A 27,841-nucleotide genomic window follows, 5' to 3' on the forward strand; every position below is an offset into this window, starting at 1 on the left:
GGTGGAATAGCAAGGGTGGGAGGGAGGGAGATGCAAGAGGGAAGAGATATGGGAACATATGTATATATATAACTGATTCATTTTGTTGTAAAGCGGAAACTAACACACCATTGTAAAGCAATTATACTCCAATAAAGATGTTAAAAAAAAAATAGATGTAGGGCTTCGCTGGTGGCACAGTGCTTAAGAATCCACCTGCCAAGGCAGGGGACACTCACTGGTTCAAGCCCTGGTCCGGGAAGTTTACACATGCCGTGGAGCAACTAAGCCCGTGCACCACAACTACTGAGCCTGTGCTCTAGAGCCCATGAGCCACAACTACTGAGCCCATGAGCTACAACTACTGAGCCTGCATGCCACAACTACTGAAACCCGTGTGCCTAGAGCCCGTGCTCCGCAACAAGAGAAGCCACCACAATGAGAAGCCTGTGCACCGCAACAAAGAGTAGCCCCCACTCGCCACAACTAGAGAAAGCCCACACGCAACAACGAAGACCCAACTCAGACAAAAAAAAAACCAAATAGATATAAAGTAGATGAGGGTACTAACCATACAAATAGTTCAGGGAAAAGTGTCTAAACAGAGGAAGCAGCCAGTGCAAATGCTCTAGTGTTTGAGAAACAATAGGGCAGTCTGAAGGATTCCCAATACGCAGAGGCTACTGGGAAGATATTGTTAGGGAGGCATAGGTGTTAGATTCCCCATAAAGCTATATTACCAGCTATTGTATTCACTGTGAGCCAGGGGGAAGCTGACTTTTTGAACAGGGAGCTGATATAATTTGATTCTATTTAACCAGATCACCCTGGAATTTTTAAAGGGCAGATTTATAAGGACAAGGACAAAATCAGGTGAAATCTATAAGGAAGCTTTTGCATATTCCAGGCAATCAATGATGGTAGCTGAGAGGATTTATTGGAGGATTGAGTGTGTATTTGAATAAATCATCAAGGATTGACATTGGCAGGTGAGAGGACCTTGGTCCTTGTCCTCTTTGAAGAAAGAATTCCACAAAGAAACACTGTATAGCAGGCACAGAGTTTATTGGCAGCGCAGTGAGTGCAAATAGAACAAAGATGCAGTTAATTTAGAGAAGAAGCAAAGCAGAAATACACACCCAGAGAAGAGTATGGGCATCCTACCTAATGAGGAGAGTGCCAGAGAGGTGATTTAAATCACTTATGCAGGGTGGTTCTTCCCAGTCTTTGTTCTCCTCTGGCCAATTACATCGCTTCTTTGCCCACATATGACCTGTCCCAGTGCCCTGCCCGACACGGGTGCACATCTTTTAGCCAAGATGGATTCCAGCTCGAGGGCCTATGGGAGATTGATAGCACCTACTATGGTGTAACGTCCTCTCCCTTTTTGACCACTGAGGAGTCTTTCTGTGCATGTGCAGTGAGGGAGGTCTCCTTGACCTCAGGAGTGCTAGATGTGGTCACCTTATCTCTTTACTCCAGCAGAGCTCAGCTTCTGCCACTAACTTTGTCCTTGAAAAGGACAAAGCTCCTTTGTGTCAGGGCAAACAAAGCTCCAATTCACTCCACTTGACAAACTCCAGCTTTTCAACCCAGTGACCCATCTACCTCCTACCGCAGGACGAAACCAAGTTTTTTTGTCCTGAGCAACTAAAACGATAGGTATGGGGAAAGTCATAGCTGATTTTAGGTTGAAGTGAGAGAAAGAGATCAGAAGTTCAGTTTTAGGCATGTTAAGTTTGAGAAGTTTCTCAGAGAGCCACGTGGAGATGTTCAGAAGGTATTTAGTATATAAATCTATACAAAGATCTATATATCCATGTAACTATGCACTTACTTACCTACCTACCTGTAAACCTATTTTTTTAAATTTTTATTTCAATTGTTTTACTTGATTATTCATTTTATATTGCTATGTCTAATGAAACCTCTTATTTATTTTGTTTGTCTGATGCAAATTAATCAGGAATTGGCCAATTAAAAAACTTAACTTGGGAGATGCAAAGCTGACTGTTCCATTGAGATCAATGTTCACAGAAAGATTGTAAGCTAGAATAAATCCTCATTTGATATTTTAAAGATTATGTTAATGTACATTTTCTAGAAACTAAATTTTTTCCCATGGAACAAAAATAATTGGTAACATTAAATATTCAGATAGAGATATGTTGTATTTTCCTATGTAATTCAGTAATATATTCATGAGAGTGGTATAGATTTTAGAAATACCATCCAATATTCCAACTTTCAAAACTGTATCAATCTGTAGTGAAGGAGACACTGGCTGAGTTACTGGTAGATTGGCTACCTGAATCAATCAGTATTTACTGTAGAAAAAAGACATATTAACAGTTTTTCAGCAACAGGTATCAAATACAGGGAATCAGATATTTATAAAATTGTTTAGGTACTAAAGAAATAAAAGCCAAAGGGAGAATTTGTAAGTTTCAGTTTTAGTCATGAGTTTTTAGCCAGGGAATCGGTAAGATGCTGCTTCTCATCTCCCTGCTTCTTCCCGACACTGTCACCATTACTATTCCTGGCTTGCAGAGCCAAGGCAATGAAAAATGACCTAAAGTCGCTGGGGAAAAAACCCCAGAACCTCACTTTTAGAAAAGCATATACTTCTGGTCTTTTGGCGGGAACTGCCATCTTCCAGTAATTCACCAGAACGACAAAAAAAAAGGGAAAGAGGAGAGGCGCCTGTTATATGTTCTCTAGGCCTTTAGAAAACATGGATTTGTTCCTTTGGCCACATACTTGCAAATCTACAAGAAAGGTGATATTGTAGACATCAAGGGAATAGGCACTGTTCAAAAAGCAATGCCCCACAGATGTCACCATAGCAAATCTGGAAGAGTCTATGATGTTACCTGACCTGGAATGCTGTTACCATTGTTGAAAAACAAACAAGTTAAGGGCAAGATTCTTGCCAAGAGAATTAATGTGTGATAAAGCATATTAAGCACTCTGAGAGCTGAGATACCTTCCTGAAACATGTGAAAGAAAGTGATCAGAAAAAGAAGGAAGTAAAAGAGAAAGATTTTGGGGTTCAGTTGAAGCACTGGCGTGCTCCACCCGGAGAGGCACACTTCGTGAGAACCAACAGAAAGGAGCCTGAGCTGTTGGAATCCATTCCCTGTGAATTCATGGCATGGCTGGTGTAAAGAAAATAAAAGACCTGGACTGTAAAACAAACAAACAAAAACATGCACTTCTGCTCACCACTAGTACAGGAAGATTAATAGGACATCCACTTCCTTTCTACCTTCTGAACGTCATGCAAGTTTATCTCATTGGTAGAACTTAAAATCCCATCCAGAAATCTGGAGGCAAGGGAATTGAGATATGTAATTCCCATGCTTACAGTCTTTCCACCAGAAGGGAGAGCACAGAAGGATTTTGGAACTGATGTCATTGCCAAAATTCCATTATTTCCCACAGTTCGACCCAATGACTTATATTTTAACTTTTGAACAATGGCAAAATCAACAATAGCACGTGTTGACCTATAATAACACAACCCATTCCTCATTTACATGAAGATGTCCTGAAACTCTCTTTTCAAGGTAGAGATCCACAGTTGAATCAATCACTATATCCATCTCTGGGTGATGGTTATGTTTTTTTTTTCTAATGAAAATATACTGTTCTATGATCATCAGAGATAAAATTATAAGGTAAAGGTCCACCAACACATCTTACATGTAATATTTAGGAAGAAAGGAAATAGTGGCTACCATATGCCACTTAAAATGAAAGGGAAGAGTGTGCCTAACTATTTCTAAATGCCTAAAACTAGCCATGAGATGTTGGTGCTTTTAATTTCATTTTTCCACTACCTAGTCCATCTCTTTCTTGTCTTCAAATCATTTTAGTTATTTATGATTATTTACTTGGTGGAAATTTCTTGGTAGCTCCAACTACATTAGATTCAGTGGTCTTCATTAATTAGACAAGGAAGTACAATGAAGTATCCCTTGGAAATCTTCTGGATTCCAGATACACATCCCTTTATAACCATTATGTAGCAGGATCAATCACTCCAACCAGGGTAATAACCCACACCATTGCCTGCTGGTTTCAGAGCCATGAAGCGCAAACTATCCAGTATGCAGTCTCAATGCTCAGATCAATCTAAATGCTTCCATATATATTCAGCTGAAATTTAAAGGTGATACTTTTTCCTAATTAATGCTCTAAATTTCATGTAAGACTTAGCTATGCTCTAAATTCACTCACCTCTTAATTCTGGAACCAAAAGTATTAGATGGGTCTGGTTTTTAGAGACAGCTATCTTCTGCTACTATAAAAAAATTTAAAAAACACTTAAGAGTGATCTGAAAAACGCATAAAAGCCTTTTTAAATCACATTTGGGCTGAAAATTTAAAGTCCCAAACTAGTAATTTCCCACTCACAGGCTATTGCATATTGACAAAATCAACCAGTCCATCAAGTCTTGTAGTGACTAATCCTTCATACTGTTTCTTTTGTAACAGCCAGTTCATCTCCCTAACTAAGCCTTGCCTTCAAAGGGCACATTATTCAGGCACACATGATAATTTAAAGAGTTATTTGCAATTTCATACTATGGAAAGCCAGTATATATTTTCCACTTAGGACCTTCCAAAACAACCTGCAGAGATGAAACATTCCCAGCTGCCATTTTTGATGGTCAAGTTCTTGGAAACACTTTTGGTTCTCTATTCTGTTTTATTCAAGTCTTGTAAAGAAGCCAAAAACTTCTTTAAGTACTTTAAGCAAAAAAAAAACTAATATAGAGAATTGATACTTACAAAACCATTAGAATTTTTGGATGAGTGAAAGTCTCTAGATTCCTTTCTGGGTTTTTTAGTTGTGACTTAAATAATCAGAAATTTGCTCTTAGGAAACATTTATAAAATGATTGGAAATCCTCACTGATTACTGAGACTTCCCTGAATATTTATGGAGTTAAGGGAGAATAACTTGCAGCCCCTGTAATGTGTGGTTATAGGGATTGCACAGAAGAGCAGGAAATAATTTCATTGAAATAAAAGGAAAAGGTAAAGAAGAGATCTCAACATAGACTCACAGCTGTCCACCTCAGGGTTCTGATGTAACGTGACATGGAAAATATAATAAAGATTGTTGTATATTGCTTCAGATCTTTATAGATATTTTCTAAACAAGACAATGTGAAAAATAGTTATTTAACCTTGGGAATGTTACAGCAAACTAGCAAACATTATCTCTCTCCTTCCATATCTTACAGTCTAGGGAGAAATACAGATGAGCAGGCAGAGTTACAACTGAATGTCTTAAGTGTATTGTTGGTGCAGAAGTAGGAGAGTAATATTAGTTACTAAGAATAATTTTAAATTTAATTTTTAAAACCCTCAAATTGCTTTAGAAAGTATTGTATGTTTATGTTTTTGTTTTTTCATCATATAAGTAGATTCTAAGGATTGATGCATATATCCTGGAATAGAATAGAGCCCAGAAATAAACTCATGCACTTATAGTCAATTAATCTACGACAAAGGAGACAAGAATAGGCAATGGAGAAAAGACAGTCTCCTCAGTAAGTGGTGCTGGTAAAAGTGGACATGTAAAAGAATGAAATTAGAACACTCCCTAACACCATACACAAAAATAAACTCAAAACTAATTAAAGATCTAAATGTAAGACCAGAAACCATAAAACTCCTAGAAGAAAATATAGGCAGAACACTCTTTGACATAGATCATAACAATATATTTTTGAATATGTCTCATAAGGCAAAAGAAGCAAAAACAAAAATAAACAAATAAGACCTAATTAAACTTAAAATTTTGCATGGCAAAGGAAACCATCAGCAAAACAAAAAGACAGCCTACTGAAAGGGATAAAATATTTGCAACTGATATGACTGATAAGAGGTTAATATCCAAAACATGTGAACAGCTCATAGAAGATTGAAAAATGCGCAGGAGACCTGAATAGACATTTTTCCAAAGAAGACATACAGATGGCCATCAGGCACATGATAAATGTTCAACATTGTTAATAATCAGGGAAATGCAAATCAAAACCACAATGAGATATCACCTCACACCTGTCAGAATGTCTATCATCAAAAAGACCACAAATAACAAATGTTGGCAAGGATGTGGAGAAAAAGGAACCCTTGTACTCTGTTGGTGGGAATGTAAATTGGTATAGCCACTGTGGAAACAGTATGGAGGTTCCTAAAAAACCTAAAAATACAACTATCATGTGATCCAGAAATTCCACTCCTGGGAATATATCCATAGAAAATGAAAACACTAATTTGAAAAGATACATGCATCCCAATGTTCATAACAGCATTTTTCACAATAGTCAATATATGGAAGCCACCTAAGTATTCATCAACAGATGAATGGATAGAGAAGATGTGGTATATACATGCAATGGAATACTACTCAGCCATGAAAAAGAATGAAATTTTGCCATTTGCAACAACTTGGATGGATCTGGAGGGTATTGTGTTTAGTGAAATAAGTCAGACAGAGAAAGACACTGTATGTTATTGCTCATATGTAGAATCTAAAAAGTAAAATAAATGAATGAATATAACAAAAAAGATTCACAGGTATTGAGAACAAACAAATTAGTGGCTAATAGTGGAGAGAGGGAAGGGGGAAGGGGCAAGAAAAGGCAGCAGGTTAAGAGGTTGTGGTAGGTCACACAGCATCACCTGCAAGTTCTCAGACCTTCCCTGTGCTCTGTGGAGTCAGAGCCCTTTAACAAGACATTGATCACAGTTTCAAACCTTCAAATGTGAAAAAGATCCTGAAGGAATCACCTTTCAACTTCTCACTTCTTTGGGCCCATTATAGCTCTCACCTCTAAGTTTACAAACCTGAAATTCCAACTGTATTGACAAATTTGAAATGTGGCTAGTGGGACTGAGCAATTTGGATGCTTTCTTTTATCATAATAGCTTGAGTTAATTATAGATTGAATTAAATTAATTATAAACAGGCACATCTGGCTAGTGGTTGCCACACTGTACAGTGCACCTCTAGAGATCCGAAGAGGAGGAAGATGTTACTGCCTCTCCCCTGGCTGTTCCTTGCTGCAGAGTCGTTTGCTGGCCTGATCTGTTCATTCATTTGTAGGTATTTCCTGTGCTCATGCAGATGTGCTAGGCATTATGTGAGGCCTTGGGGACACTCAAACAGTAATGTCAACACCTAAGTCTTAGAGGAATTCCCAGCAGGGTGCCCACTTGTAAGCAGAGGTGAAGAGCATGGTCCAGTGTTCCTCTGCTAGACATATTCAGAGAGCAGGTACAAATGGGAGGGAGGTAAATTTCACTCTCCTCATGAGCCCATCCTTCTCACCCCTGACTCTGGAAGATCCAGGGATAGCAGGGGCAAAAGGCCCTAAGGAGGTAAATGACTTGTACACTGAAAACTACCAAAGATTTCTCAAAGAATTAAAGGCAACACATTAATTGGAATGACATTCCATGTTCATACACTGGAAGACAATATTGTTGACATTTCCATACTACCCAAAGTGATGCACAGATTCATTTGCAACATCTATCAGAATTCCAATGTCATTTTAATAGAAATGGAAGGACATTATTCAAATACATAGGGAACCACAAAAGGCCCCAAAGAGCCAAAACAATCTGGACAACAAAGAACGAAGACAGAGGTTTCACACTTCCTGACATCAAAACATTACAAAGTCACAGCAATCAAAACAGTATGGCACTGGCATAGAAACAGACAGATAGACCTATGGACCAGAATAAAGAGCCACCAGATAAACTGACACATACATGGCCAAATGATAATCGCAGAGGTTCTAAGATGACACCGTGGGAAAGAATAGTCTCTTCAACAATCAACAGAATGAAAAGGCAACATACAGAATGGGAGGGAATATTTGCAATCCTATATCTGAAAAAAGTCTTATATACAAAACACACAAGAACTACTACAACTCAACTGCAAAAGGAATAAAAAAAGATTATTAACAAATATCCACTGGGAAGGCAGAGAGCAGATTACAAAGGTGAAACAAGCCAGGTTCCCAGACCTAAAGAAACCTCTAATTTAGGTGAGGAGACATAGAAAAATAAACTACATGCAAGGTTGTGTGTGCTGGGTCCACGTAAGCATATATTTATTGAATCATTTATTCATTCAGCCAACATGAATGGAAACATCCCAGGCTCCCTGCTAGGGATATATAGTCTAGGGTGGCATACACTTCAGATGGAAGGTGCTATATACCAGAGTTGTGGTGGGCTCGCTGGATCTCATTCCAAAATTGCCTTGCAAAGCTCTCACGAAATCTACATTTTTTTTTTCAGTTTTACAGCACACTTTTTAAAAAAAAATTTTTATTTCTTTTTAAATTTTACTGAAGTATGTGGAATCTAAAATAGGACACAGGGACTTCCCTGGCTGTCCAGGGGTTAAGACTTTGCCTTCCAATGCAGGGAGTGTGGGTTCAATCCCTCTTTGGGGAGCTAAGATCCCACATGCCTCGGCGCCAAAAAACCAAAACGTAAAACAGAAGCAATATTGCAATAAGTTCAATAAAGACTTAAAAAAAATGGTCCACATCAAAAAATGTAAAAACAAAATAAAAATTCTTTGAAAATAAAATAAAGTAGGACACAAATCAACATACCTATGAAACAAAAACAGACTCACAGATATAGAGAATAGACTTGTGGTTGCCAAGGGGGAGAGGGGTGGGGGAGGGAAGGATTGGGAGTCTGGGATTAGCAGAGGCAAGCTATTATATATAGGATGGATAAACAATAAGGTCCTGTTGTATAGCACAGGGACTCTGGTGACAAACCATGATGGAAAAGCATATGAATATATTCTTTGTATATATATATGGTTTGTCACAGGATATTTGAATATAGTTCCTTGTGTGTGTATAACTGAGTCACTTTGCTGTACAGAAGAAATGACCACCTCATTTATTTTTGCATAAGGGAAAATACCATTCAACACAACTTACTGACCCAGACACTGGAGAGGAATGAATCCTCATTGGTTTGCACTGGAAGAGGCAGCTCTGGAGCTATGGTGTGGGAGAAAGAAGTGATAGAGCTGGAAGGGAGAAATCATTTCCATGCTGGAAACCTTAAGTGGGACTTCCCATCTTACTGACCACTGAATGTCCAAAGTGCTGGGTACTGAGTAATAATATTTGAGTAAATGAATAAATGAAAGAATATTCCCACAACCCCAAAGTATTCACTAAATAATCCTCATGCCAACTGTGACAATTAAGAAATGAGGGGGCCAAGAGGGAGGGCCTGGTCTAGCTGCTAAGCTACTTCGAGGTCTTACTCCTGTGAATTTGCTTCTCCTGGAGAACAACTGCCTGGCCATGCAGGGTGGTGCTGGAAAGTGGTAGTCGCTGCAATCTGGGGGGCAAGGCCATGTTTTTGTTCTGACTCTGTGAACTCCTGGCATGAGAAGCAGTCACTGTCTCTGTGCTGCCCTAGACAGATTGGAGCCCCTCTTTGGGATGCCTCGTGGAAGGCCGAGCTTAATGAGAGATGACACTCTCACTCTCACTCTGTCCAATTAAAAATGCTCATTAATGAGCTCCCTGGGCTAACCGATAAGTGGATAAGATTCTAAGACCAAGGGTACTCCCTGGGGAGGTGACCTTTCTGGAGGAGGTCATAAATTTGCATAACTGGGTCTACTTACTTTCTTGAGGGTTTGAGGGATTCTTGGCCAACCGCTGAGCCATATCTGGAAGACTCCCCACATTCCACCTACTTCTTTCCCCCTGCCCGTCCCCTGTCCAGCCACTCACTTGGTAGAGAAGATCTAGGTCACTCAAAATGAACTCAGGCACCTTCTAACCTTTCTTATCTGTCCCCTCACCCTCACCTCTCTTCTCTGCAGTAGTCAGTGCCTGCCTCTGGGCCCTTGGTCTCTTTCTCGCCCTCCTCCTCCAGGGAGCACAGGGCATCGATCATTCCCCTTCTCACCCTCAGTCCTTCTGCCCCACACACCTTCTCTTATCCCCACACTTCCATTGACCTTGCTGTCCCTGCCAGTTACCTCCTCTTTCTTTTTAAGTTCAAACTTTTTTTTTCTGTTTAAAAAGCATTACGTGTATATTGGAGAAATTTGGAAAATGCAAAAAGGTATCAGAAAGAAAAGTCACCTATTATTCCACTACCATGAGACAACCACTTTTAAATTCATTAACAGCTCTGTTGATGCCTAAACTCTTGTGTGTCTGTGTGTGTGTGTGGGGGGGTGTAGGTGTACAATATACATCTTCATAAAATTGGTGGCATGTTGCATTTACTATGTTATAATTTCCCATTTAACGTATCACGGACATTTTGTCATATGATGTGGCTAAAATATATATTTTGATGATTGCTATCTCAAAATGGCTGTATTTAACCAATCTTTATTAGATATTTAATGTTTTCTATTTTCTTTTTTTTTTTCTTTTAAAGAGACAGCCTTCATTTTACGGATTTTTACATTCAAGAATTCAAAAAGTAGTAGGTTTCTGGAATTTATTGATCTACATTTAAAAGGAATTTTGACAAAGATTCACCGGAAATAATCTGAACAAGCGGGAAAATACAGTTAATATTACTGAAACCTACTAAAATAATTCCAGGACATGTGGTTTATCCAACATAACAGCACCTCTAAGTGCTGTCACTGACATGAAACTTAATGCTTCCTACTTTCTAAACACACAGTGGTATAATCAACAACATTCAATCACTTCTGTTCTTTTTTGAATAAATAAAAATTAAAATACCAATTAAAAAACTAATATATTCTTCTCTTTAAATGTCTCTCTCAGATATAATTTCAATATTTTTATTCAATAGTGATGTGGTTTAAGAGAATTTTCATTCACGAGTCCAAAAACAATCCCCCCAAAGGGAACTGATCGTCCGTAGGCCCATAGTGCAAATGAAGAGTTCGGGACTACAGCAACTGACATTTCTAAAATACAAAACAGATAAAATTCTTAGAAGACACATGCACTAAGCTCTACCGAGCAACTGAAAACAGAACTGGAGGATATAATAATTTTACTGGTGATTTCAGTGGGACTCTAGATGTTGCCAAACTCAACTTAAACTCTTTCTTAGGCTTTGTATTTTGGTTTTCCAGTTTCACTAATAACACAAACATGATTCAAATCCCTGAAGTATTCATTATAGTCAAGGGCATATCCTACAACAAACTTGTCTGGAATTTCAAATCCATCAAAGTCTGGTCTATATCCAACACTTCGAGGGGTGCTTTTCACCAGCAAGCTCGCAACCTTGACCATCTTTGGATTAAGCCGCTTGACCAAGGAAAGCAAGGTTTGCGTCGTTTTACCAGCGTCAATTATACCTTCAGCAATCATGACAGTCTTTCCAGTCAAAGTTGAGAGATCATCTCCACCAATTACTTTTAAGGCGCCTGTTGACCGGTCACTACAGTAGCTCTTCAGTCTGATAAAATCTACAGTCATAGGAATGGATCTATTACTATTTCTGTTCAGCGCTTTGATGTAATCCAGCAGGTGAGCAAAGAATTTATAGCCCCCCTTGAGCACACAGAGGGCCACGATGTGACGGCCTCCCATCTCCTCCATCACATCTCAAGCCAGCCGTTCAGTCCTGTCCATGATTAGTCCATGAGGAATAAACACCTTTTCCAAATCCTCAGCATAATGATTAGGTATACAAAATAAATCTAGGTCATAACCTGGCTCGTCATCACTAATCACGACGCAGGGGCTGCAGGTCACTATAACGGAGCCGGCTGGCGCGCGGGCTGAGGGCAGCTTGGTGAGGAGACTGCATGTGGGAAAGCCAGAGGTCCATCCCAGCGCTCTTCCTAATGTCTGCTATTTTCTGCCATCATAAATGTGCCCATCGTTTATTATTTATGCGAATAAATTCCTAGAAATATAATTATGTGGGTATGTCAACATTTTTAAGGCTTTCGATATTTTATCAGATTATGAGCCCAAAGATTTGCACAAATTTATATTCTCCCAGCTCTGTGTCTGTTTGCCTTTTCCGAGCATCCCCTGGGGATACCCCTCCTCCCCAAACTGGGTCTTATCATTTAAAAAAGTAATTGCTCTCCCTGTGCTATACAGTAAAAGAATATGTAAAGAATGTATACATATGTATAACTGAGCCACTTTGCTGTACAGCAGTAATTAACACAACATTGTAAATCACCTATACTTCAATTAAAAAAAAATTGCTAATCTAGCAATGTTCTCTCTCTCCATGTTTTCACCACCTATTTATTTTTTATCTTTTGCAATCTGATTTCTGGCCTCACAGCTTTTCTAATCCAAAAATCTTTTCCAGACTTGATTCTTCTTGTTCCTTTGATTTGTTTTATTTTCTTGATCTCTGGAGGCTCTCTGTCCATGCAGCCTGGAGCCCTGAAGTTAGACATTCTGCTCTGGTCCCCACAGCCCTCTAGCAGACTCCTTCCTGTCAGCCTTTCCCAGTGAGCTTGAACTTCTGGACTGTTGGGGCAGATTTTAATACACCCCTCATCTGGATGGATGGATGGCTGGATGGCTGGCTGGCTGGCTGGATGGGTGGATGGATGGATGGATGGATGATAAGTCTGCATCCTCTCCCCTGTCTCTGGCTTTTCCTACACCCTCTGTTTCCCTGCTCTGACTACGTATGCCCCCTGTGCCCCTCCACCACCAATACCAGTAGTCTCCTTCTCTGCCCCAGCTGGGGGCTCACATCTCTAGGGCTGACTTCCAACTTCACATCTCAATCCTGAATCATGGACAGTTTCCATGTCTGCTGAACATCTTCTTCTGAATGTCTGGCCACCTCATCAATTCTGTCAATAACTCATAACAAATTCAAGGTCTCCCTCTTTCTCTAAGCCCCTCTTCTTTACTTCCTCTACTTCTGTTTGTGGCTAGAGCGACCATGACATACTTGACTCCTTTCCCCCTCTTTATCTCTTCCACCAATTGTCCACCAAGCCCCATAGGAGAACGTCTTCCTGGTGGGCTTCTCCATCTACAGCCCTCTTGCCAGTCTCACGGCCACTGCCTTAGCTCAGGTCCTCATCCTCCTTCTCTGGACAATCTCATTAGCTTTTTTCCTATGGGTCTCCCTCTCCTGATCTCTCTCCGCTCCAAATCAGCCCATGGCCCCAACGGTCAGCGAAGGCTCTAACCAGAGACATCTCCTTGAAACACTTCTGATCAACTCAATTATCAGCTTAAAACGTTTCACTAGTCAGTAGTTCCTCACTGACTACAGAATACCAACCTCAACCTTTTCAGCCTATCTTATAAAAACACTTTGGATTTCAGCTCCAATCTTCACTCTTAGCCTTAACTCCCACCTCACCCAGCAAAGATCCATCTGATAGGGGCACCCACGTTACAGGAACACGCCTTACCCTTCGCCACCTACATATCTTTGTTGATGTTATTCTTTCCACTTGGATTTGCCATGCTTCAGAGACCAGATTAAATCTTACATCTTCCAAAGAACATTCCTCATTCTTAAAAAATTTAAAAGTGACCCTTTATCCCTCTGAATCCTTACATCATTTACAAGTAACACACTTGGACCTTCTTATGTAGGTTTGTCTGGCACTGAGGAGGGATCCTGAGATGAAGGTTGAAGGGACTGGGATGAGTTGATGTTACCCTGATGTTACTCACTGCAAAATGCCTTAATAATGCTAACATTTACTGGACATTTACATGAGAAAGCATACTGCATGCATTGCCTTGTTTAACCGTCACAGTATATGAGGCAAACTGGTAGCTCAAAGATTTCTATATAGGAGGGGCTTCAGGGCTGCAATCTAACTGGAAGGGGGAGATGCCAAGTAAACAGGCTGTTTTTAAGTTAGATTTCATACTGATTCAAGGTGGCTTTGGAGGATGCTCATGGCAGTTATGGAAGAGAGGGACTAAAACTTCCCAACCCACCACTTGGAGAGGCCAACTGGTAAGTGTTATTCTTATCCCCATTGCACAAATGAGGAAACTGATGCTTAGAGAGGTTGAGTGACTTGCCCAAGATCACACAGCTGACCCAGGGTGGAGTTGAGCCTTGAGCCCAGTCCTGTTTTTTTTTTTTTACATCTTTATTAGAGTATAATTGCTTTACGATGGTGTGTTAGTTTCTGCTTTATAACAAAGTGAATCAGTTATACATATACATATGTTCCCATATCTCTTCCCTCTTGCGTCTCCCTCCCTCCCACCCTCCCTATCCCACGCCTCCAGGCGGTCACAAAGCACCGAGCTGATCTCCCTGTGCTACGCAGCTGCTTCCCACTAGCTATCTACCTTACGTTTGGTAGTGTATATATGTCCATGCCTCTCTCTCGCTTTGTCACAGCTCACCCTTCCCCCTCCCTATATCCTCAAGTCCGTTCTCTAGTAGGTCTGTGTCTTTATTCCTGTCTTACCCCTAGGTTCTTCATGACTTTTTTTCCCCTTAAATTCCATATATATGTGTTAGCATATGGTATTTGTCTTTCTCTTTCTGACTTACTTCACTCTGTATGACAGACTCTAGGTCTATCCACCTCATTACAAATAGCTCAATTTCATTTCTTTTTATGGCTGAGTAATATTCCATTGTATATATGTGCCACATCTTCTTTATCCATTCATCTGATGATGGACACTTAGGTTGTTTCCATCTCCTGGCTACTGTAAATAGAGCTGCAATGAACATTGTGGTACATGACTCTTTTAGAATTATGGTTTTCTCAGGGTATATGCCCAGTAGTGGGATTGCTGTGTCATATGGTAGTTCTATTTGTAGTTTTTTTAAGGAACCTCCATACTGTTCTCCATAGTGGTTGTATCAATTCACATTCCCACCAGCAGTGTAAGAGTGTTCCTTTTCTCCACACCCTCTCCAGCAGTTATTGTTTGTAGATTTTTTGATGATGGCTATTCTGACTGGTGTGAGATGATATCTCATTGTAGTTTTGATTTGCATTTCTCTAATGATTAATGATGTTGAGCATTCTTTCATGTGTTTGTTGGCAATCTGTATATCTTCTTTGGAGAAATATCTATTTGGGTCTTCTGCCCATTTTTTGATTGGGTTTTTTGTTTTCTTGTTATTGAGCTGCATAAGCTGCTTATAAATTTTGGAGATTAATCCTTTGTCAGTTGCTTCATTTGCAAATATTTTCTCCCATTCTGAGGGTTGTCTTTTGGTCTTGTCTATGGTTTCCTTTGCTGTGCAAAAGCTTTGAAATTTCATTAGGTCCCATTTGTTTATTTTTGTTTTTATTTCCATTTCTCTAGGAGGTGGAGCCCAGTCCTTTTGATGATGAAGCCCATGCTTTATGGTATCATCATTACTGCAGCACAGCTTATTTGTCTTACCAAAATATTCCCTCTTTGGAGGTGGGATTTTGATTTTTACAAGGTTACTTTTCCCAAATCAATTAGCACAATGCTTACCAGGTAATTGGAACACAATGATTAGTGTTTGAAGGGATGAATAAATGAATAGTGAGTGAATACAAGAGGTAAAGCCATCATAGTAGCCTTTTTCTTTTTATACTCAGATCCTACCCCCAGAAAATCCAGTTATCCTATTATGTCCAAAAACTCCCCTTGTCCCTTCTTGGGTGTAGAGTCTGTGTTTGTGTGTATACATTGGTATAAATACACTGGCTGGCCTGGCCAGTGCTAAGATTCCTGGATGAAGTAGAGTGGATATAATGATACTCATAGCTACTAGATAAGAAGGCAACATCGTTTTAAAAGGCTAAGATTGGCTACTTGTTTAGCAGTTTAAATTCTGTAGCTCCTTCAAACATAACCTGGCCAACTCTGTCTTATGTAACTAAATACTGAATTTGATCTTTTATAACACTGGGCTGGATGTATGCTAAAGGGTACTATATATCTGGGATAGAGTAAAATCTTGGGATTTTGTTATGGACTGAATTGTGGCCCTCCAAAATTCTTATGTTGAAGTCCTAATCCCTGTACCTCAGAACGTGACTCTATTTGGAAATAGGGTCTTTAAAGAGGTAATTAAGGTAAAATGAGGTTATATGGGTGGGTCCTAATCTATTATGACTGATGTCCTTATAAGAAGAGGAGATTAAGACACAGACACAGAGGAAGACTATCTGAAGACCAGGAGAAGGCAGCCATCTGCTAAGCTAAGGAGAGAAGCCTCAGAAGAAACCAAACCTGCTGACACCTTGATCTTGGACTTCTAGACTCCAAAACAGTAAGTAAATAAATTTCTGCTGTTTAAGCCGTACAGTCCGTGGTATTTTGTTATGGCAGCTCTAGCAAACGAATACAGATACTAAGATCTTGATGCAGGAAGGGACCTAAAGGACATCCAGTCCATCCACCCTTAGGATTCTTGCTTTCACCCCTTCACATCCCACTCATCTTTCCAATAGTGTTTTTCTTTGAACAGCTCCTCTTTGAAGATCTCCTCACCTTCACAAGATGCTTATTTCATTTCAGGCAGCTTTGACTAACAGTGAGATTTGTAGATTGAACAAAATCTTGGTCCAGTTTCTGAAGGCAGCTCTGCAAGTGTGCTATAACCAGCACAGAGCAGAGAATTGGAACACTCCGAAGTGGAATTTAGGGGGCAGGATGTTTATAGAGGAGCGTCCTCAAGATCAACACCTGTGGAAGAGAGGGGGCCAAAGCAGGAGTGGGCAGAGGGAGAAGTGGACCTGAGTACAGGCTCAACCACAGCCTTGGAGAGCCCACAAGGACCTCTGGCTTTGATCCATCACTGGATGTGGCCCCCTGGGTAGGTGTGTGACCTTGGAGAGGCAGCTCTCAGAAGGTGAGGCAATTCCTAATGCCTATAACCTGTATGCAGAAAAGCAGCCTCTCCGTCAAGGCCTAGCCTGTGGAACCTCTTATTTGAGGATAAACAATGTGAGTTTGCCATGGAATTTATTTATGAAACAAACCCACAGACCTAACCTGAGCAACTATCTCCAGGAATCTTTGTAGCTCAACTAGAACTGGAGCTGGGTCACCAGGTAATCTCACCACAGTACCCCCAGCAGCTGAGGCAACAAGTCTTCCTGCAAAGCAGGCTCTGGCAGCACACCACTGTGCTCAGCACCCAATCCTGGTTTTATAAAGTACATTTTTAATTAATGTAGTCTAAGGCATGGCATTAGCACATGGACTCACATACCACTAGCGGCTTTTGACGACTGTCCACTAAACCCTTGATTCTTTTTCACAGTTACAGATCTCTGTCTGCCAGGGTCCTGGGAGCCAAAGCACTTATAAGACTGGTTTTCTTAGAATAAAAATTTTTAATTGTAAATGTTTGTAACCTGTACATTGTTCTTCCCTTGTCCTCATCAGGCTCCTCCCAAATAAAACTCCACTTGCACACGCATATTATTAGGCAATGACTCGGGGGACTGCACTGGACTGATTTCTTTAATAAGAGATTTGTATTTCAAGGGGCAATAAATTCCACTTAATGGGTTAGGAAAAATGTTCTTTACCTGTAATGTCAAAAGTCCCGGGAACATCTGAGTTAAAGCATATGTTTTCGATTTATTCCTGTGATGTTTCAGACTCTTATTGACCAGTGAAATGGTCTGGCGGGCCTTACATGAATCTGGTTTTATGGGAGCAAAGGGGAACGTGAAAGACAAGGTTCCTGCAGAAGTAGAATGGGAGCCGAAGCAAACACTCCCAAACAGCGTCAACCCAAAGGGCTTGAAGGAGGAGACAAGGGGAATAAGATAGCTGAGCACGTGGTCCAGAGTGGGACCATGCCGAGTAGGCAAAGCCCAGAGAATCTGGGGCCTTCTGATACAGTGAGCTTGAAGCCACATCTGCACTTGGGGAGGGGGGGTTCCTTGTTTTCAAGACACACATACGGATCTTTAAAAAACAGAACAATCCTACTAAGTTTAACTCCTAAAAATTGCCCTACCTTTCCCCTGCCCTCCCTTCTCTTTGCTTTTCTCCTCTTCTTTCCTCTAAACATAGTAACATAACAACAAACCCCTGGAGGTACAGCATTCATGCAGAGGTTTACCACCCGTGTAGAGCATGAAGGAATTCATGTGGGTTTTGATGAAAAGGACTTTCTTTGTCCACAGCCTTGATTGGAAGATAAGAGTAGGAAGCTTGGCTCTTTTTGGCAGGGGAATTGGTGGGCAAGGGGGAGGGTGCAAGCCCTGATTGGAGGAAAAGAGAGGAGAAGAGGGCCTGGCTCTGATTGGTAAGGGAGCCTGCAACTTGCAAGCCCTTGACTGGTGGAGAGGAGAGGGAAGTCATGCTCTGATTGTCTGGGAGTTCACCGGGTGCAAGCCAGGTTCACCTCTGTGCCTCTGAGAATTCTCATTGCCTGTTCCAAGCCTCTTCTCCCCAGCTCGCCATCCTCTAGCATGGGGTCCATCTTGGAAGCTATATGGGTGCCAGTCGGTCCTCACCCCAGATTGGCACTGCTCAACCCTCACCTGCCATGCTGTCAGCCTCCCTGTGTTGTAAGGAAGGCCGTCTCCAAGCCACCAGCACTACATATTTTTCAAGGGCGAGAGCCAAGCTTTCCCCCAATGATCGGCTTCAACGACCCGAGGCGACTCAGTGATGCAGGAAAGATGACATGCATTAAAATAGCATGTCAAGGGCTTCCCTGGCGTCGCAGTGGTTGAGAGTCCGCCTGCTAATGCAGGGGACACGGGTTCATGTCCCGGTCTGGGAAGATCCCACATGCCGCGGAGCGGCTGGGCCCGTGAGCCATGGCCGCCGAGCCTGCGAGTCCGGAGCCTGTGTTCCGCAACAGGAGAGGCCACAACAGTGAGAGGCCCACGTACCGAAAAAAATATATATATAGCATGTCAATAATTTTGTTTGTAACTTACTAGAAAATATGAAAAATAATGCACCTCACTTCCTTGTCACTATCTGTAGATTTAGAAACATTACCGAAGAGGACAAAAGACTTTCTCGCCAATGCCTGGTTTCTCGTTGGCTTAACTGACTCTGGTGGTATGCATTAATAATTGTTGAAGACAGGCTCTGCGTCCTTTCCAGCCCCAGCTCCCAGCCCCTTCTCCAGTGGGCCATGTGTTTTTAAGGCGTCTTCAGGCTCAGATTGGTGTACCCACAAAACATTCCTCCTTGTAATTATGCAAGGCAAGAGCTGAAGTCTCAGAAAGGCATCCAGGAATTAATTGAAGACTGGGGCTTCTCTCCTGTTGAGGTCTTCTGCAGCTTCTCACTTGTCACAATTTATCCTTATTGGAATAAGAAAATTTTTCTTTTCATTTTTTACTACAGTATTCCACAAAAGAACTAAAAAAAACAAATCCTATAGAAAATAATGTAGGGAAAAACAATACCATTAGAAATAGGAGCTAGAATATTTAAGGAGGGAAGGACAACAGGGGGTCCTAACCCCTACGTAACCCAAGAAGTAATGTGGTGGCTGACTGTGTTTTCCACCTTGTAGCTAAGACAACGCTCAGTATGTGAGGTCACAGAAAGGTTGCTGTGGAAGGTTCCCCAGGAGCACTGCCTCTGGGCCTTTGGGGAAGGGAAACGCAGGTTCTGGACAAAGGTCTGTTGGCTGTGTGAGCACCTTCTGTACGAAGGCTTTTGCAGACAGGTACCTCTCATCTCTTCCCAGACTCTGTCCTCTTTCAGGCCTGCATTTGGGATTTTTTTTCTTTTACCATTTCAATGTTATCCATATAAATGTATTATTATTTAGATGATTGATCCCTTAAGTGCTTATGCCTTGCTAGACTGAATAGTAACTAACCAGATGGGGGAAAAAACATATATACACACACTCAAAATGCATGATTTCTAAAATTCTGTTATCTTTCATTGTTTTCCCCTCTACTCTTTTTTTTTTTTAAGCTGGTGCTGTTTGTTTTTAATTTATTTATTTAATTTATTTATTTTTGGCTGCATTGGGTCTTCGTTGCTGTGTGCGGGCTTTCTCCAGTTGCAGCGAGCAGGGGCTACTCTTCATTGCGGTGCGTGGGCTTCCCGTTGCAGTGGCTTCTCTTGCTGCGGAACACGGGCTCTAGGTGTGTGGGCTTCAGTAGTTGTGGCTCGAGGGCTCTAGAGCGTAGGCTCAGGAGTTGTGGCGCATGGGCTTAGTTGCTCCGCGGCATGTGGGATTTTCCCGGACCAGGGCTCGAACCCGTGTCTCCTGCATTGGCAGGCGGATTCTTAACCACTGTGCCACCAAGGAAGCCCTTCCCCTCTATTCTTACTTTTTCCTCTGACAAATCCAGGCTGCTTTGCAGACGTGTAGGCAAACATGGCATTTACTGTGTCCTATATTAGATCTGCAGTGGCCAGGGAGCTCTGGGGAGGGTGAGACACAGAGACGCTCACCCCGCACAAGGAGCCTGGCATCTGTCCACAGGCTGTGGCTCCGCGGGGACCAGCCTCGCCTGCCCCTGCACCCTCCCCTTGCTGTCCTTTTGCCAATTCATTACTCTGTGCAGAAGGGAAGCGACCAGATGGATTTTGGCCACAGCTAATGCTAATGAACTTCTATTTATGAGTAATCATTTTAAACAGAAAATGGAGTTTGCTGTCCTGAAGAGAAGATCAGACAGAGAAGACCAAAGCTCTCATTATAAGATGTTTTCACTGATTGAAAACAAAAAGGCAGAGGAGCGAAAAGTTGTTGGTGAAAAGCAGTGGCAATCGAAAGCTAAGCCTATGAATACACCAAACAGAAAAGCCGTCTTTTTTCATGAGAGGAGGAAATGAATAATTCAGTTTCAGCTAGAAACAGCCAGCAATCAGATATCTGGAACAAGGGTGAATAAAAACAAGATGACCTGGGAGCTAAAACAAAATGAGTAGTAGAGCCCATATCTTATATTTGTGTTATTAGCTGGTGACATCTGAAAACCAGGAGTAAAACACAATTCTGTGAGTTTGGATGGTTGACTGACATGGGCACCATAAGACAACCATTCCACAGAACCACATTTGGAAGGTTTTTCACTTCAGGTAAAGTACTAAATCAGTTTTTAAAATTACATTCTAAGCTCTGATTAAATTCTCATTTTTGTCTTGGATTGAAAACACTTTTAAGTTCTACAGACATAAATGCCAACAAATTCTGGCCGCATTCTGTCCCTTTGTAGACACGTGGATCTCATAGCTGTGCTGATGGTCTGTCTTCTGTTTTACACCAAGACATTGCAGATGCCTAGGGAATCCAGAAAGGGGGGACTGGAGGCTGCTCCCCGGAGCTCCTCGTGTCTAAGCCCCTCTGCTTCTCTCATGCTGATGAGCTGCACCCTCTCGGCCTCAGGGTCTGTACTATGCTGTGACACTGGTAGGGCTTCCAGATTTAGCAAACAAAAATATAGGATGCCCAGTTAAATCTGAATTTCAGATAAACAACAAAATTTTGTAGTATAAGTTTGTCTCGTGCAATAACCGGCATCCTGTATTTTATCTGGCATCCCTAGGCTATGTATAGGTGGTCTGCCTTGTCCCTGGGATCCCCCAGAGTCCCTTACACAAGCACGGGATGGCCGCACACCAACTGCTCCATGCCTGTGGCCTGCAGTATGGAGTAACTGCCTCTGCTGTCTTTTCCACATGTAAGACCCAGAGTGACAGTGATCTAGGGTACAAAGTTGTAGGTAAAAAAAAACAGTAGGAGGAGGATCCAGTGGCAACCTCAGGAGAAATGCTCTATAGATATTTCCAACTTCATGTTCACAGGTGGAGAATCTTTTGTAACTCCCTTGATCTTGACCTTAAGGAAGTCACTCTAACTCCTTGGATCCCAGCTTCATTTCTGACACAAAAGTGCCTACACTGACTAATAACTCTAAAAGAATATGGTTTTAAACAGCCAGGCGTCTGTTGCATAGCTTGTTTCTCTTCATTTGCAGGGAAGAGACCTCTTCCCAGGTCACCAAGTATAAGGAGCACTTATAATAAAGAATGTTTTCTAAGCGCCAAGCCTTCTGGAAACGGAGTGTTGTTTGGGCGATGGGTCTTGGTGACTCTCAAGAGCCAGACGGACGTCCCAGGTCTCTGCTCTACAGGCTCTGTTGTTTGTGGGACTCCAGCCTATGCGGTCTCCCTGATGTCTGCTCGACTTCTCCTCCTTCCTATTTGCCAGGGCTGGATGCAAACTCTGGACCCCAAATTCAAAAGAGCTGAGACAGGACCTGCTGAGGCAGATACTATTTACTGAAACTCCCGATTCTATGTTGTTTTGGAGACTAGACATTTGTCCAGATCACTATCCTTCCTCATGTTCAGGCTTCAAGAAATGCATCAGGCTAGGGCACCAAGCCCCAGATCTAAACAACCGTGGCCAGAGTTTCAGGATGATGTAACACATAGCTTAGCACCTTGTTGAGAAGGAACCACCTGGCCCAGTCTCTTCCTCCGAAGGGGCTTTGGGCACAGTGGGTACTTCAAAGTCTATGAATCGATTAGTATACTCCACGTCTTCCTCCCATGCACAGCTTCAAAGGACCCTTATCCACCCTAATGCAACTATTGCATTTATCCAGCAAATACAGACATCCAAGTTGTCCTTCCTCAGTGATGGAAAGTGGAAAGCTTTTGGTTATTCAGAGAATCAGAGGATTTTAAAGTTTGAAGTTACGTTAAAAATGTATAGAAGAGGGGACTTCCCTGGTGGCGCAGTGGTTAAGAATCCACCTGCCAGTGCAGGGGACACGGGTTGGATCCCTGGTCCGCGAAGATCCCACATGCCGCGGAACAAGTAAGCCCGTGCACCACAGCGCAGCCATATATGTATGTGTGTGTGTGTGTGTGTGTGTGTGTGTGTGTGTGTGTGTGTGTGTGTGTGTGTGTGTGTAGAAAGGGAAACTGAAGTACAGAAAGGAGGCTAAACAGCTAGTTGATGTGATCTCATTCATCATCCAGATTCCAACTCTGGGGACTGCCTCCCTTCTTTGCCTTTTAGTTACCACCAAACTATCTTATATCCTAGTCTCCCCTCCAGCGATGGCCAAACTACTACTATTCCTATCTTAATAATTTAGTTTTTCCAATCAAGAAAAAATGAAATGAAAAAAAAAAAAAGACTGCCTAACAAATAAACAGTCACTTTTGGACCAAGTTCCTGTCCAGACCAGAAGCTTAGGCAAGGATTATTTTCTTCTTTGTTTAGTTTGTCAACCCCCAATCTTGCACTCAGAAAATAAGAACCAGCCATTTATGGGCTGTCGTCATTCTGATGAATGATGTGAACCTTCTATGCTCCCTAAGTGCATGTCTCCTACCTGACCCTTGATCCAAGGCAATTAAGAAAAGCAATAAAATCATAAAACCTCACTTCTGATCACTGCATTCCAGCCAGAGGAGATCAGGGTGTCCTTACAGAATATCTATAATTAGATTGGGTTTGAAATTTGGACTGCTGCATCAAGTAGAAAAAGAGCATAGATTTAAATCACCATCTCAACGTGATTTAACATTGGACTGAAATCAAGGCATTTTGAACTAGCGACCTCACTGCAACACCTTATAAGGTGACACTTTATAAGGAGCTGGTTGAGTAGTTAGGTCTTGTACAAATGAGGGGTAGTACTTGGAAGTCACCAAACATTTTTGTTTAGCCCAATTAAGCAACAACAGTGAAAGGGAATAAAGTATTCTTGCCCCTCATGATACCTTGATATGCCATGTAGCTACAAACTGAACTTTTTTTTAAAAATTATTTTTATTTTCTTATTTATTTTTGGCTGTGTTGGGTCTTTGTTGCTGCGTGCGGGCTTTCTCTAGTTGTGGCCAGCGGGGGCTACTTTTCTTTGTAGCATGCAGGCTTCTCATTGCGGTAGCTTCACTGCGGAGCACAGGCTCTAGGCGCGCGAGCTTCAGTAGTTGTGGCACACGGGCTCAGTAGTTGTGGCTCGTGGGCTCTAGAGTGCAGGCTCAGTAGTCGTGGCGCACGGGCTTTGTTGCTCCGCGGCATGTGGGATCTTCCCGGACCAGGGCTCGAACCCGTGTGCCCTGCATCGGCAGGCGGATTCTTAACCACTGCGCCACCAGGGAAGCCCTGAACTTCTTTTTTAATAACAATTTTATTGAGGTATAATTTATGTACATAACTGCATCTATGTAAAGTGTACACTGCATTTTGAAAGATGTATAAACCCATGAAATTATGACCACAATCAAGATACATAACATTTCTATCAATTTCAGAAGTTGCCCCGTGACCTTTACGATCCATCCTCCCACCATCATTTGCCCCTCAAGGAAACACTGATCTATTTCTGTCACTGTGGATTAGTTTGTATTTTCTAAAATTCTATACAAATGGAAACATATAATATGTACTCTTTTGTTCCTGGCTTCTTTTCACTCAGTTATTTTGAGATTCATCCATGTTTGTGTATCCATAGTTTTTTCTTTTTTATTGCTGAATAGTATTCTATTAGTGACGAATCTTGGGGTGTTTCCATTTTTTGGCTATTATGGATAGAGCTGCTACGAACATTTGTGTAAAGTTTTTGTGTGGACACATTTTTATCTCTCTTAGGTAAGAACCTAGGTGTGGAATTGCTGGGTCATGCAGAGATGTGTACTTAACTTTATAAGAAACTGCAAAACTGTTTTCTAAAGCAGTTGGTACCATTTCATATTCCCAATAGCTGTGTGTGAGAATTTGGTTGGTCCACATCCTTACCAACAAAGACACTTGGTGGTGTCTTTTTGTGTGTGTGCACATGCATGTGTGGTAAAATATGTTTAACATAAAATTTGCCATTTTAACTATTTTTAAGTGTAAAATTCAGTGGCATTAAGTACATTTACAGTGTTGTGCAACCATTGCCACCACTATCTATTTACAAAATTTTTTCATCCCCCAAACAGAAACAGTAACAGTTAAGCTATAACTTCCCTTTCCCCCTTCCCTTAGCCCCTGGTAACCATTGTTCTATTTCCTGTCTCTTTGAATTTGCCAATTATAGACATTTCATTCAAGTCAAATCACACTATTTGTTCTTTTATTTTTTTTAATTTTTAATTTTTTTTAGATGTTGGGGGTAGGAGTTTATTAATTAATTTATTTTTGCTGTGTTGCGTCTTCATTTCTGTGCGAGGGCTTTCTCTAGTTGTGGCAAGTGGGGGCCAGTCTTCATCACAGTGCGCGGGCCTCTCACTATGGCGGCCTCTCTTGTTGTGGAGCACAGGCTCCAGACGCGCAGGCTCAGTAGTTGTGGCTCATAGGCCTAGTTGCTCCACGGCATGTGGGATCCTCCCAGACCAGGGCTCAAACCCGTGTCCCCTGCATTAGCAGGCAGATTCTCAACCACTGCACCACCAGGGAAGCCCCACTATTTGTTTTTTTGAGTCTGGCTATTTCACAGAACATGTTTTCTGTGTTCACCCATGTTGTAGTATGTATCATTTCATTCATCTTATTGTGGTTTTGATTTTCATTTCCCTGATGATCAGTGATGTTGAGCATTTTTTCATGTATTTATTGGTCATTTGTGTATCTTCTTTGGAAAAATGTGTATTCAAGTCTCTTGCCCATTTTAAAATTGGGTTGTCTTTTTGTTGAATTGTAGGTGATCTTTACATATTCTGGATATTAAACCCTTACCAGATATCTGACTTGCAAAAAATGTTCTCCCTTTCTGTGGGTTGTCTTTTCATTCTCTTGATAATTTCCTTTGATGCACAAATTAAAAAATTTTTTTAGGAAGTCCTAAAAAAAATGTTTAGTCCTATGTTTTTTCTTTTGTTGTGTGCCTTTGTTGTCATATCTAAGAATCCATTGCTAAATCCATAGTCATGAAGATGTACGCAAATGTTGTATGTACCCCTTATAAGAGTTTTGTGGATTTACCTCATATTTAGATCATCAATCCATTTTGCATTAATCTTTGTATATGGTGTGAGGCAGGGGTCCAAATTCATTCTTTTGCATGTGGAAATCCAGTTGTCCTGGAACTATTTGTTGAACAGAGAATTCTTCCTCATTGAATGGACCTGACACCCTCATTGAAAATAAACTGGCTAAAGAGGTGTGGGCTTATTTCTGGATTCTCATTTCTATTCCATTGGTCTGTAGGTCTATCCTTATACCAGCATCACACTGTTTTGATTACTGAAGCTTTGTAGTAAGTTTTGAAATTGGGAAATGTGAGTCCTCCAATTTTGTCTTTCTCTTTTCATGATTTGTTTGGCTATTTGGGTCCCCCTGCAATGCCATATAAATTCGATAATTGGCTTTTCCATTTTTGCAAAAAAGGCTCTTAGAATTTTGATAGGGATTGCATTAAATCTGTAGATCACTTTAGGTATTATTGACATCTTAACAATATTGTCTCCCCATCCATAAACACAAGATACCTTTCCATTTATTTATTCTTTAATTTTTTAATCAATGATTTGTAGTTTTCAGTGTACAAGTCTTCTCCTCCTTGGTTAAGTTTATTCCTAGGTATTTTATTCTATCAGATTCTGTTGCAAATGAAATTGCTGTCTTAATTTCCTTTCTGTAATGTTAATTAATTGCTGGTGTAGAGAAACAACTGATTTTCATGGGTTGATCTTGTAATGCTGCAACTTTGCTGATTTTATTTATTAGCTCTGGCATCTTTCTTGTGGATTCTTTGGGAGATATATATTATTAGCTGTGGGTTTTTCACCAATGCCCTTTATCGTGTTGAGGAAGTTCCTCTCTTGTTTATTGAGATTTTTTTTTATCATTAAAGAATGTTGGATTTTGTCAAATATTTTTCTGCAGCAGTTGGAACAATCATACAGTTTTCTCCCCCTTATTCTATTAATGTGAGGTATTTCGTTGACTTTCGTAGGCTGAACCACCCTTTCATTCTTGGGGTTGTGACAGTCTTTTAAATTTTATTCTACCTGGTGTGTGGTGGTATCTCAGTTCTAATTTGCATCTTGATGACTAATGATATTCAGCATCTTTTCATGTGCTCATTAGCCATTTGTATATATATATATATATATATATATATATATATTTTGAAAGGGGTGTTCAAAGTTTTTAAATGGTTGTCATATTCAGTTGCATGAAATCTTTACATATTTTGAATACAAGGCCTTTACTAGATAAACGTATTGTGAATTTTCCCCCACTCTTCAGCTTGCTTTTTCATTTTCCTAACCATGTTCAAAGAGCATGTGCTTTAAAAGTCCAGCTAATCCTTTCTTTTTTTTTATGGTTTGTGTATTTTGTGTTCTAAGAAACCTTTGCTTACTCAAAGGTTGCAAGGATTTTCTCCTGTTTTGTTTTAGAAGTTTTATAGCTCAGATCCACTTATTTCAAGTTAAGTTTTGTGTTGTGTGAGGCAAAAGTCTACGTTAATTATATTCCCCAGTGGCATATACAGTTGCTCCAGCAATTATTTGTTGAAGACTTCCTTTCCCCCTTTGAATTGCCTTGGCACCTTTGTAGATCATTGAACACATACACGTGGATTTCCTTTTGCCATACCATGGTTTGATTATTGCAGCATTTGGTTCTGAAATCTGGAAGTACAAGTCCTCCAGTTTTGTTCTAACAAGTTCACTGACTGTCTTCTAGGGCACACGCATCTCCAAACATTTTAAAATCAGCCTGTCAACTTGTAAAAATTGCTGCAATTCTGATAGGGATTGTTGTCAGGTCTAGGGATCAATATTGTTTTCATAAAATGAATTAGCAAGTATTTTCTCCTATTTGAAGAGTGTTTTGTTGGATGGGTATTATATCTTACTGAAATGATTGCTAGAATTTACTGGAGAAGCATCTGGACCTGCAGTTCTGTGAGAAAGTTTTCCATTGTGCTATTTAGTGCTATTCAGACTTTCAATTTTGAAGAAGGCTCTAGCCA

General features: G+C 40.9%; 2 pseudogenes across 2 annotated transcripts; one reads left to right on the forward strand and one right to left on the reverse strand.

Annotated features, from left to right (window-relative positions):
- Window positions 1-1,298: 1,298 nt before the first annotated feature.
- LOC309973671 (large ribosomal subunit protein eL21-like) lies at window positions 1,299-3,146 on the forward strand (annotated as a pseudogene). The gene is made up of 2 exons: window positions 1,299-1,348; window positions 2,650-3,146. The product of its transcript is annotated as a large ribosomal subunit protein eL21-like (transcript).
- A 7,962-nt stretch (window positions 3,147-11,108) lies between these two features.
- LOC309973677 (hypoxanthine-guanine phosphoribosyltransferase-like) lies at window positions 11,109-18,408 on the reverse strand (annotated as a pseudogene). Its single transcript has 2 exons — window positions 18,311-18,408; window positions 11,109-11,811 (listed from the first exon to the last, which is right to left on the reverse strand). The product of its transcript is annotated as a hypoxanthine-guanine phosphoribosyltransferase-like (transcript).
- Window positions 18,409-27,841: the final 9,433 nt, after the last annotated feature.

The sequence above is a fragment of the Leucopleurus acutus genome (assembly GCF_964270905.1).
Source record: "Leucopleurus acutus genome assembly, chromosome: 2".
NCBI lineage: Eukaryota > Metazoa > Chordata > Mammalia > Artiodactyla > Delphinidae > Leucopleurus > Leucopleurus acutus.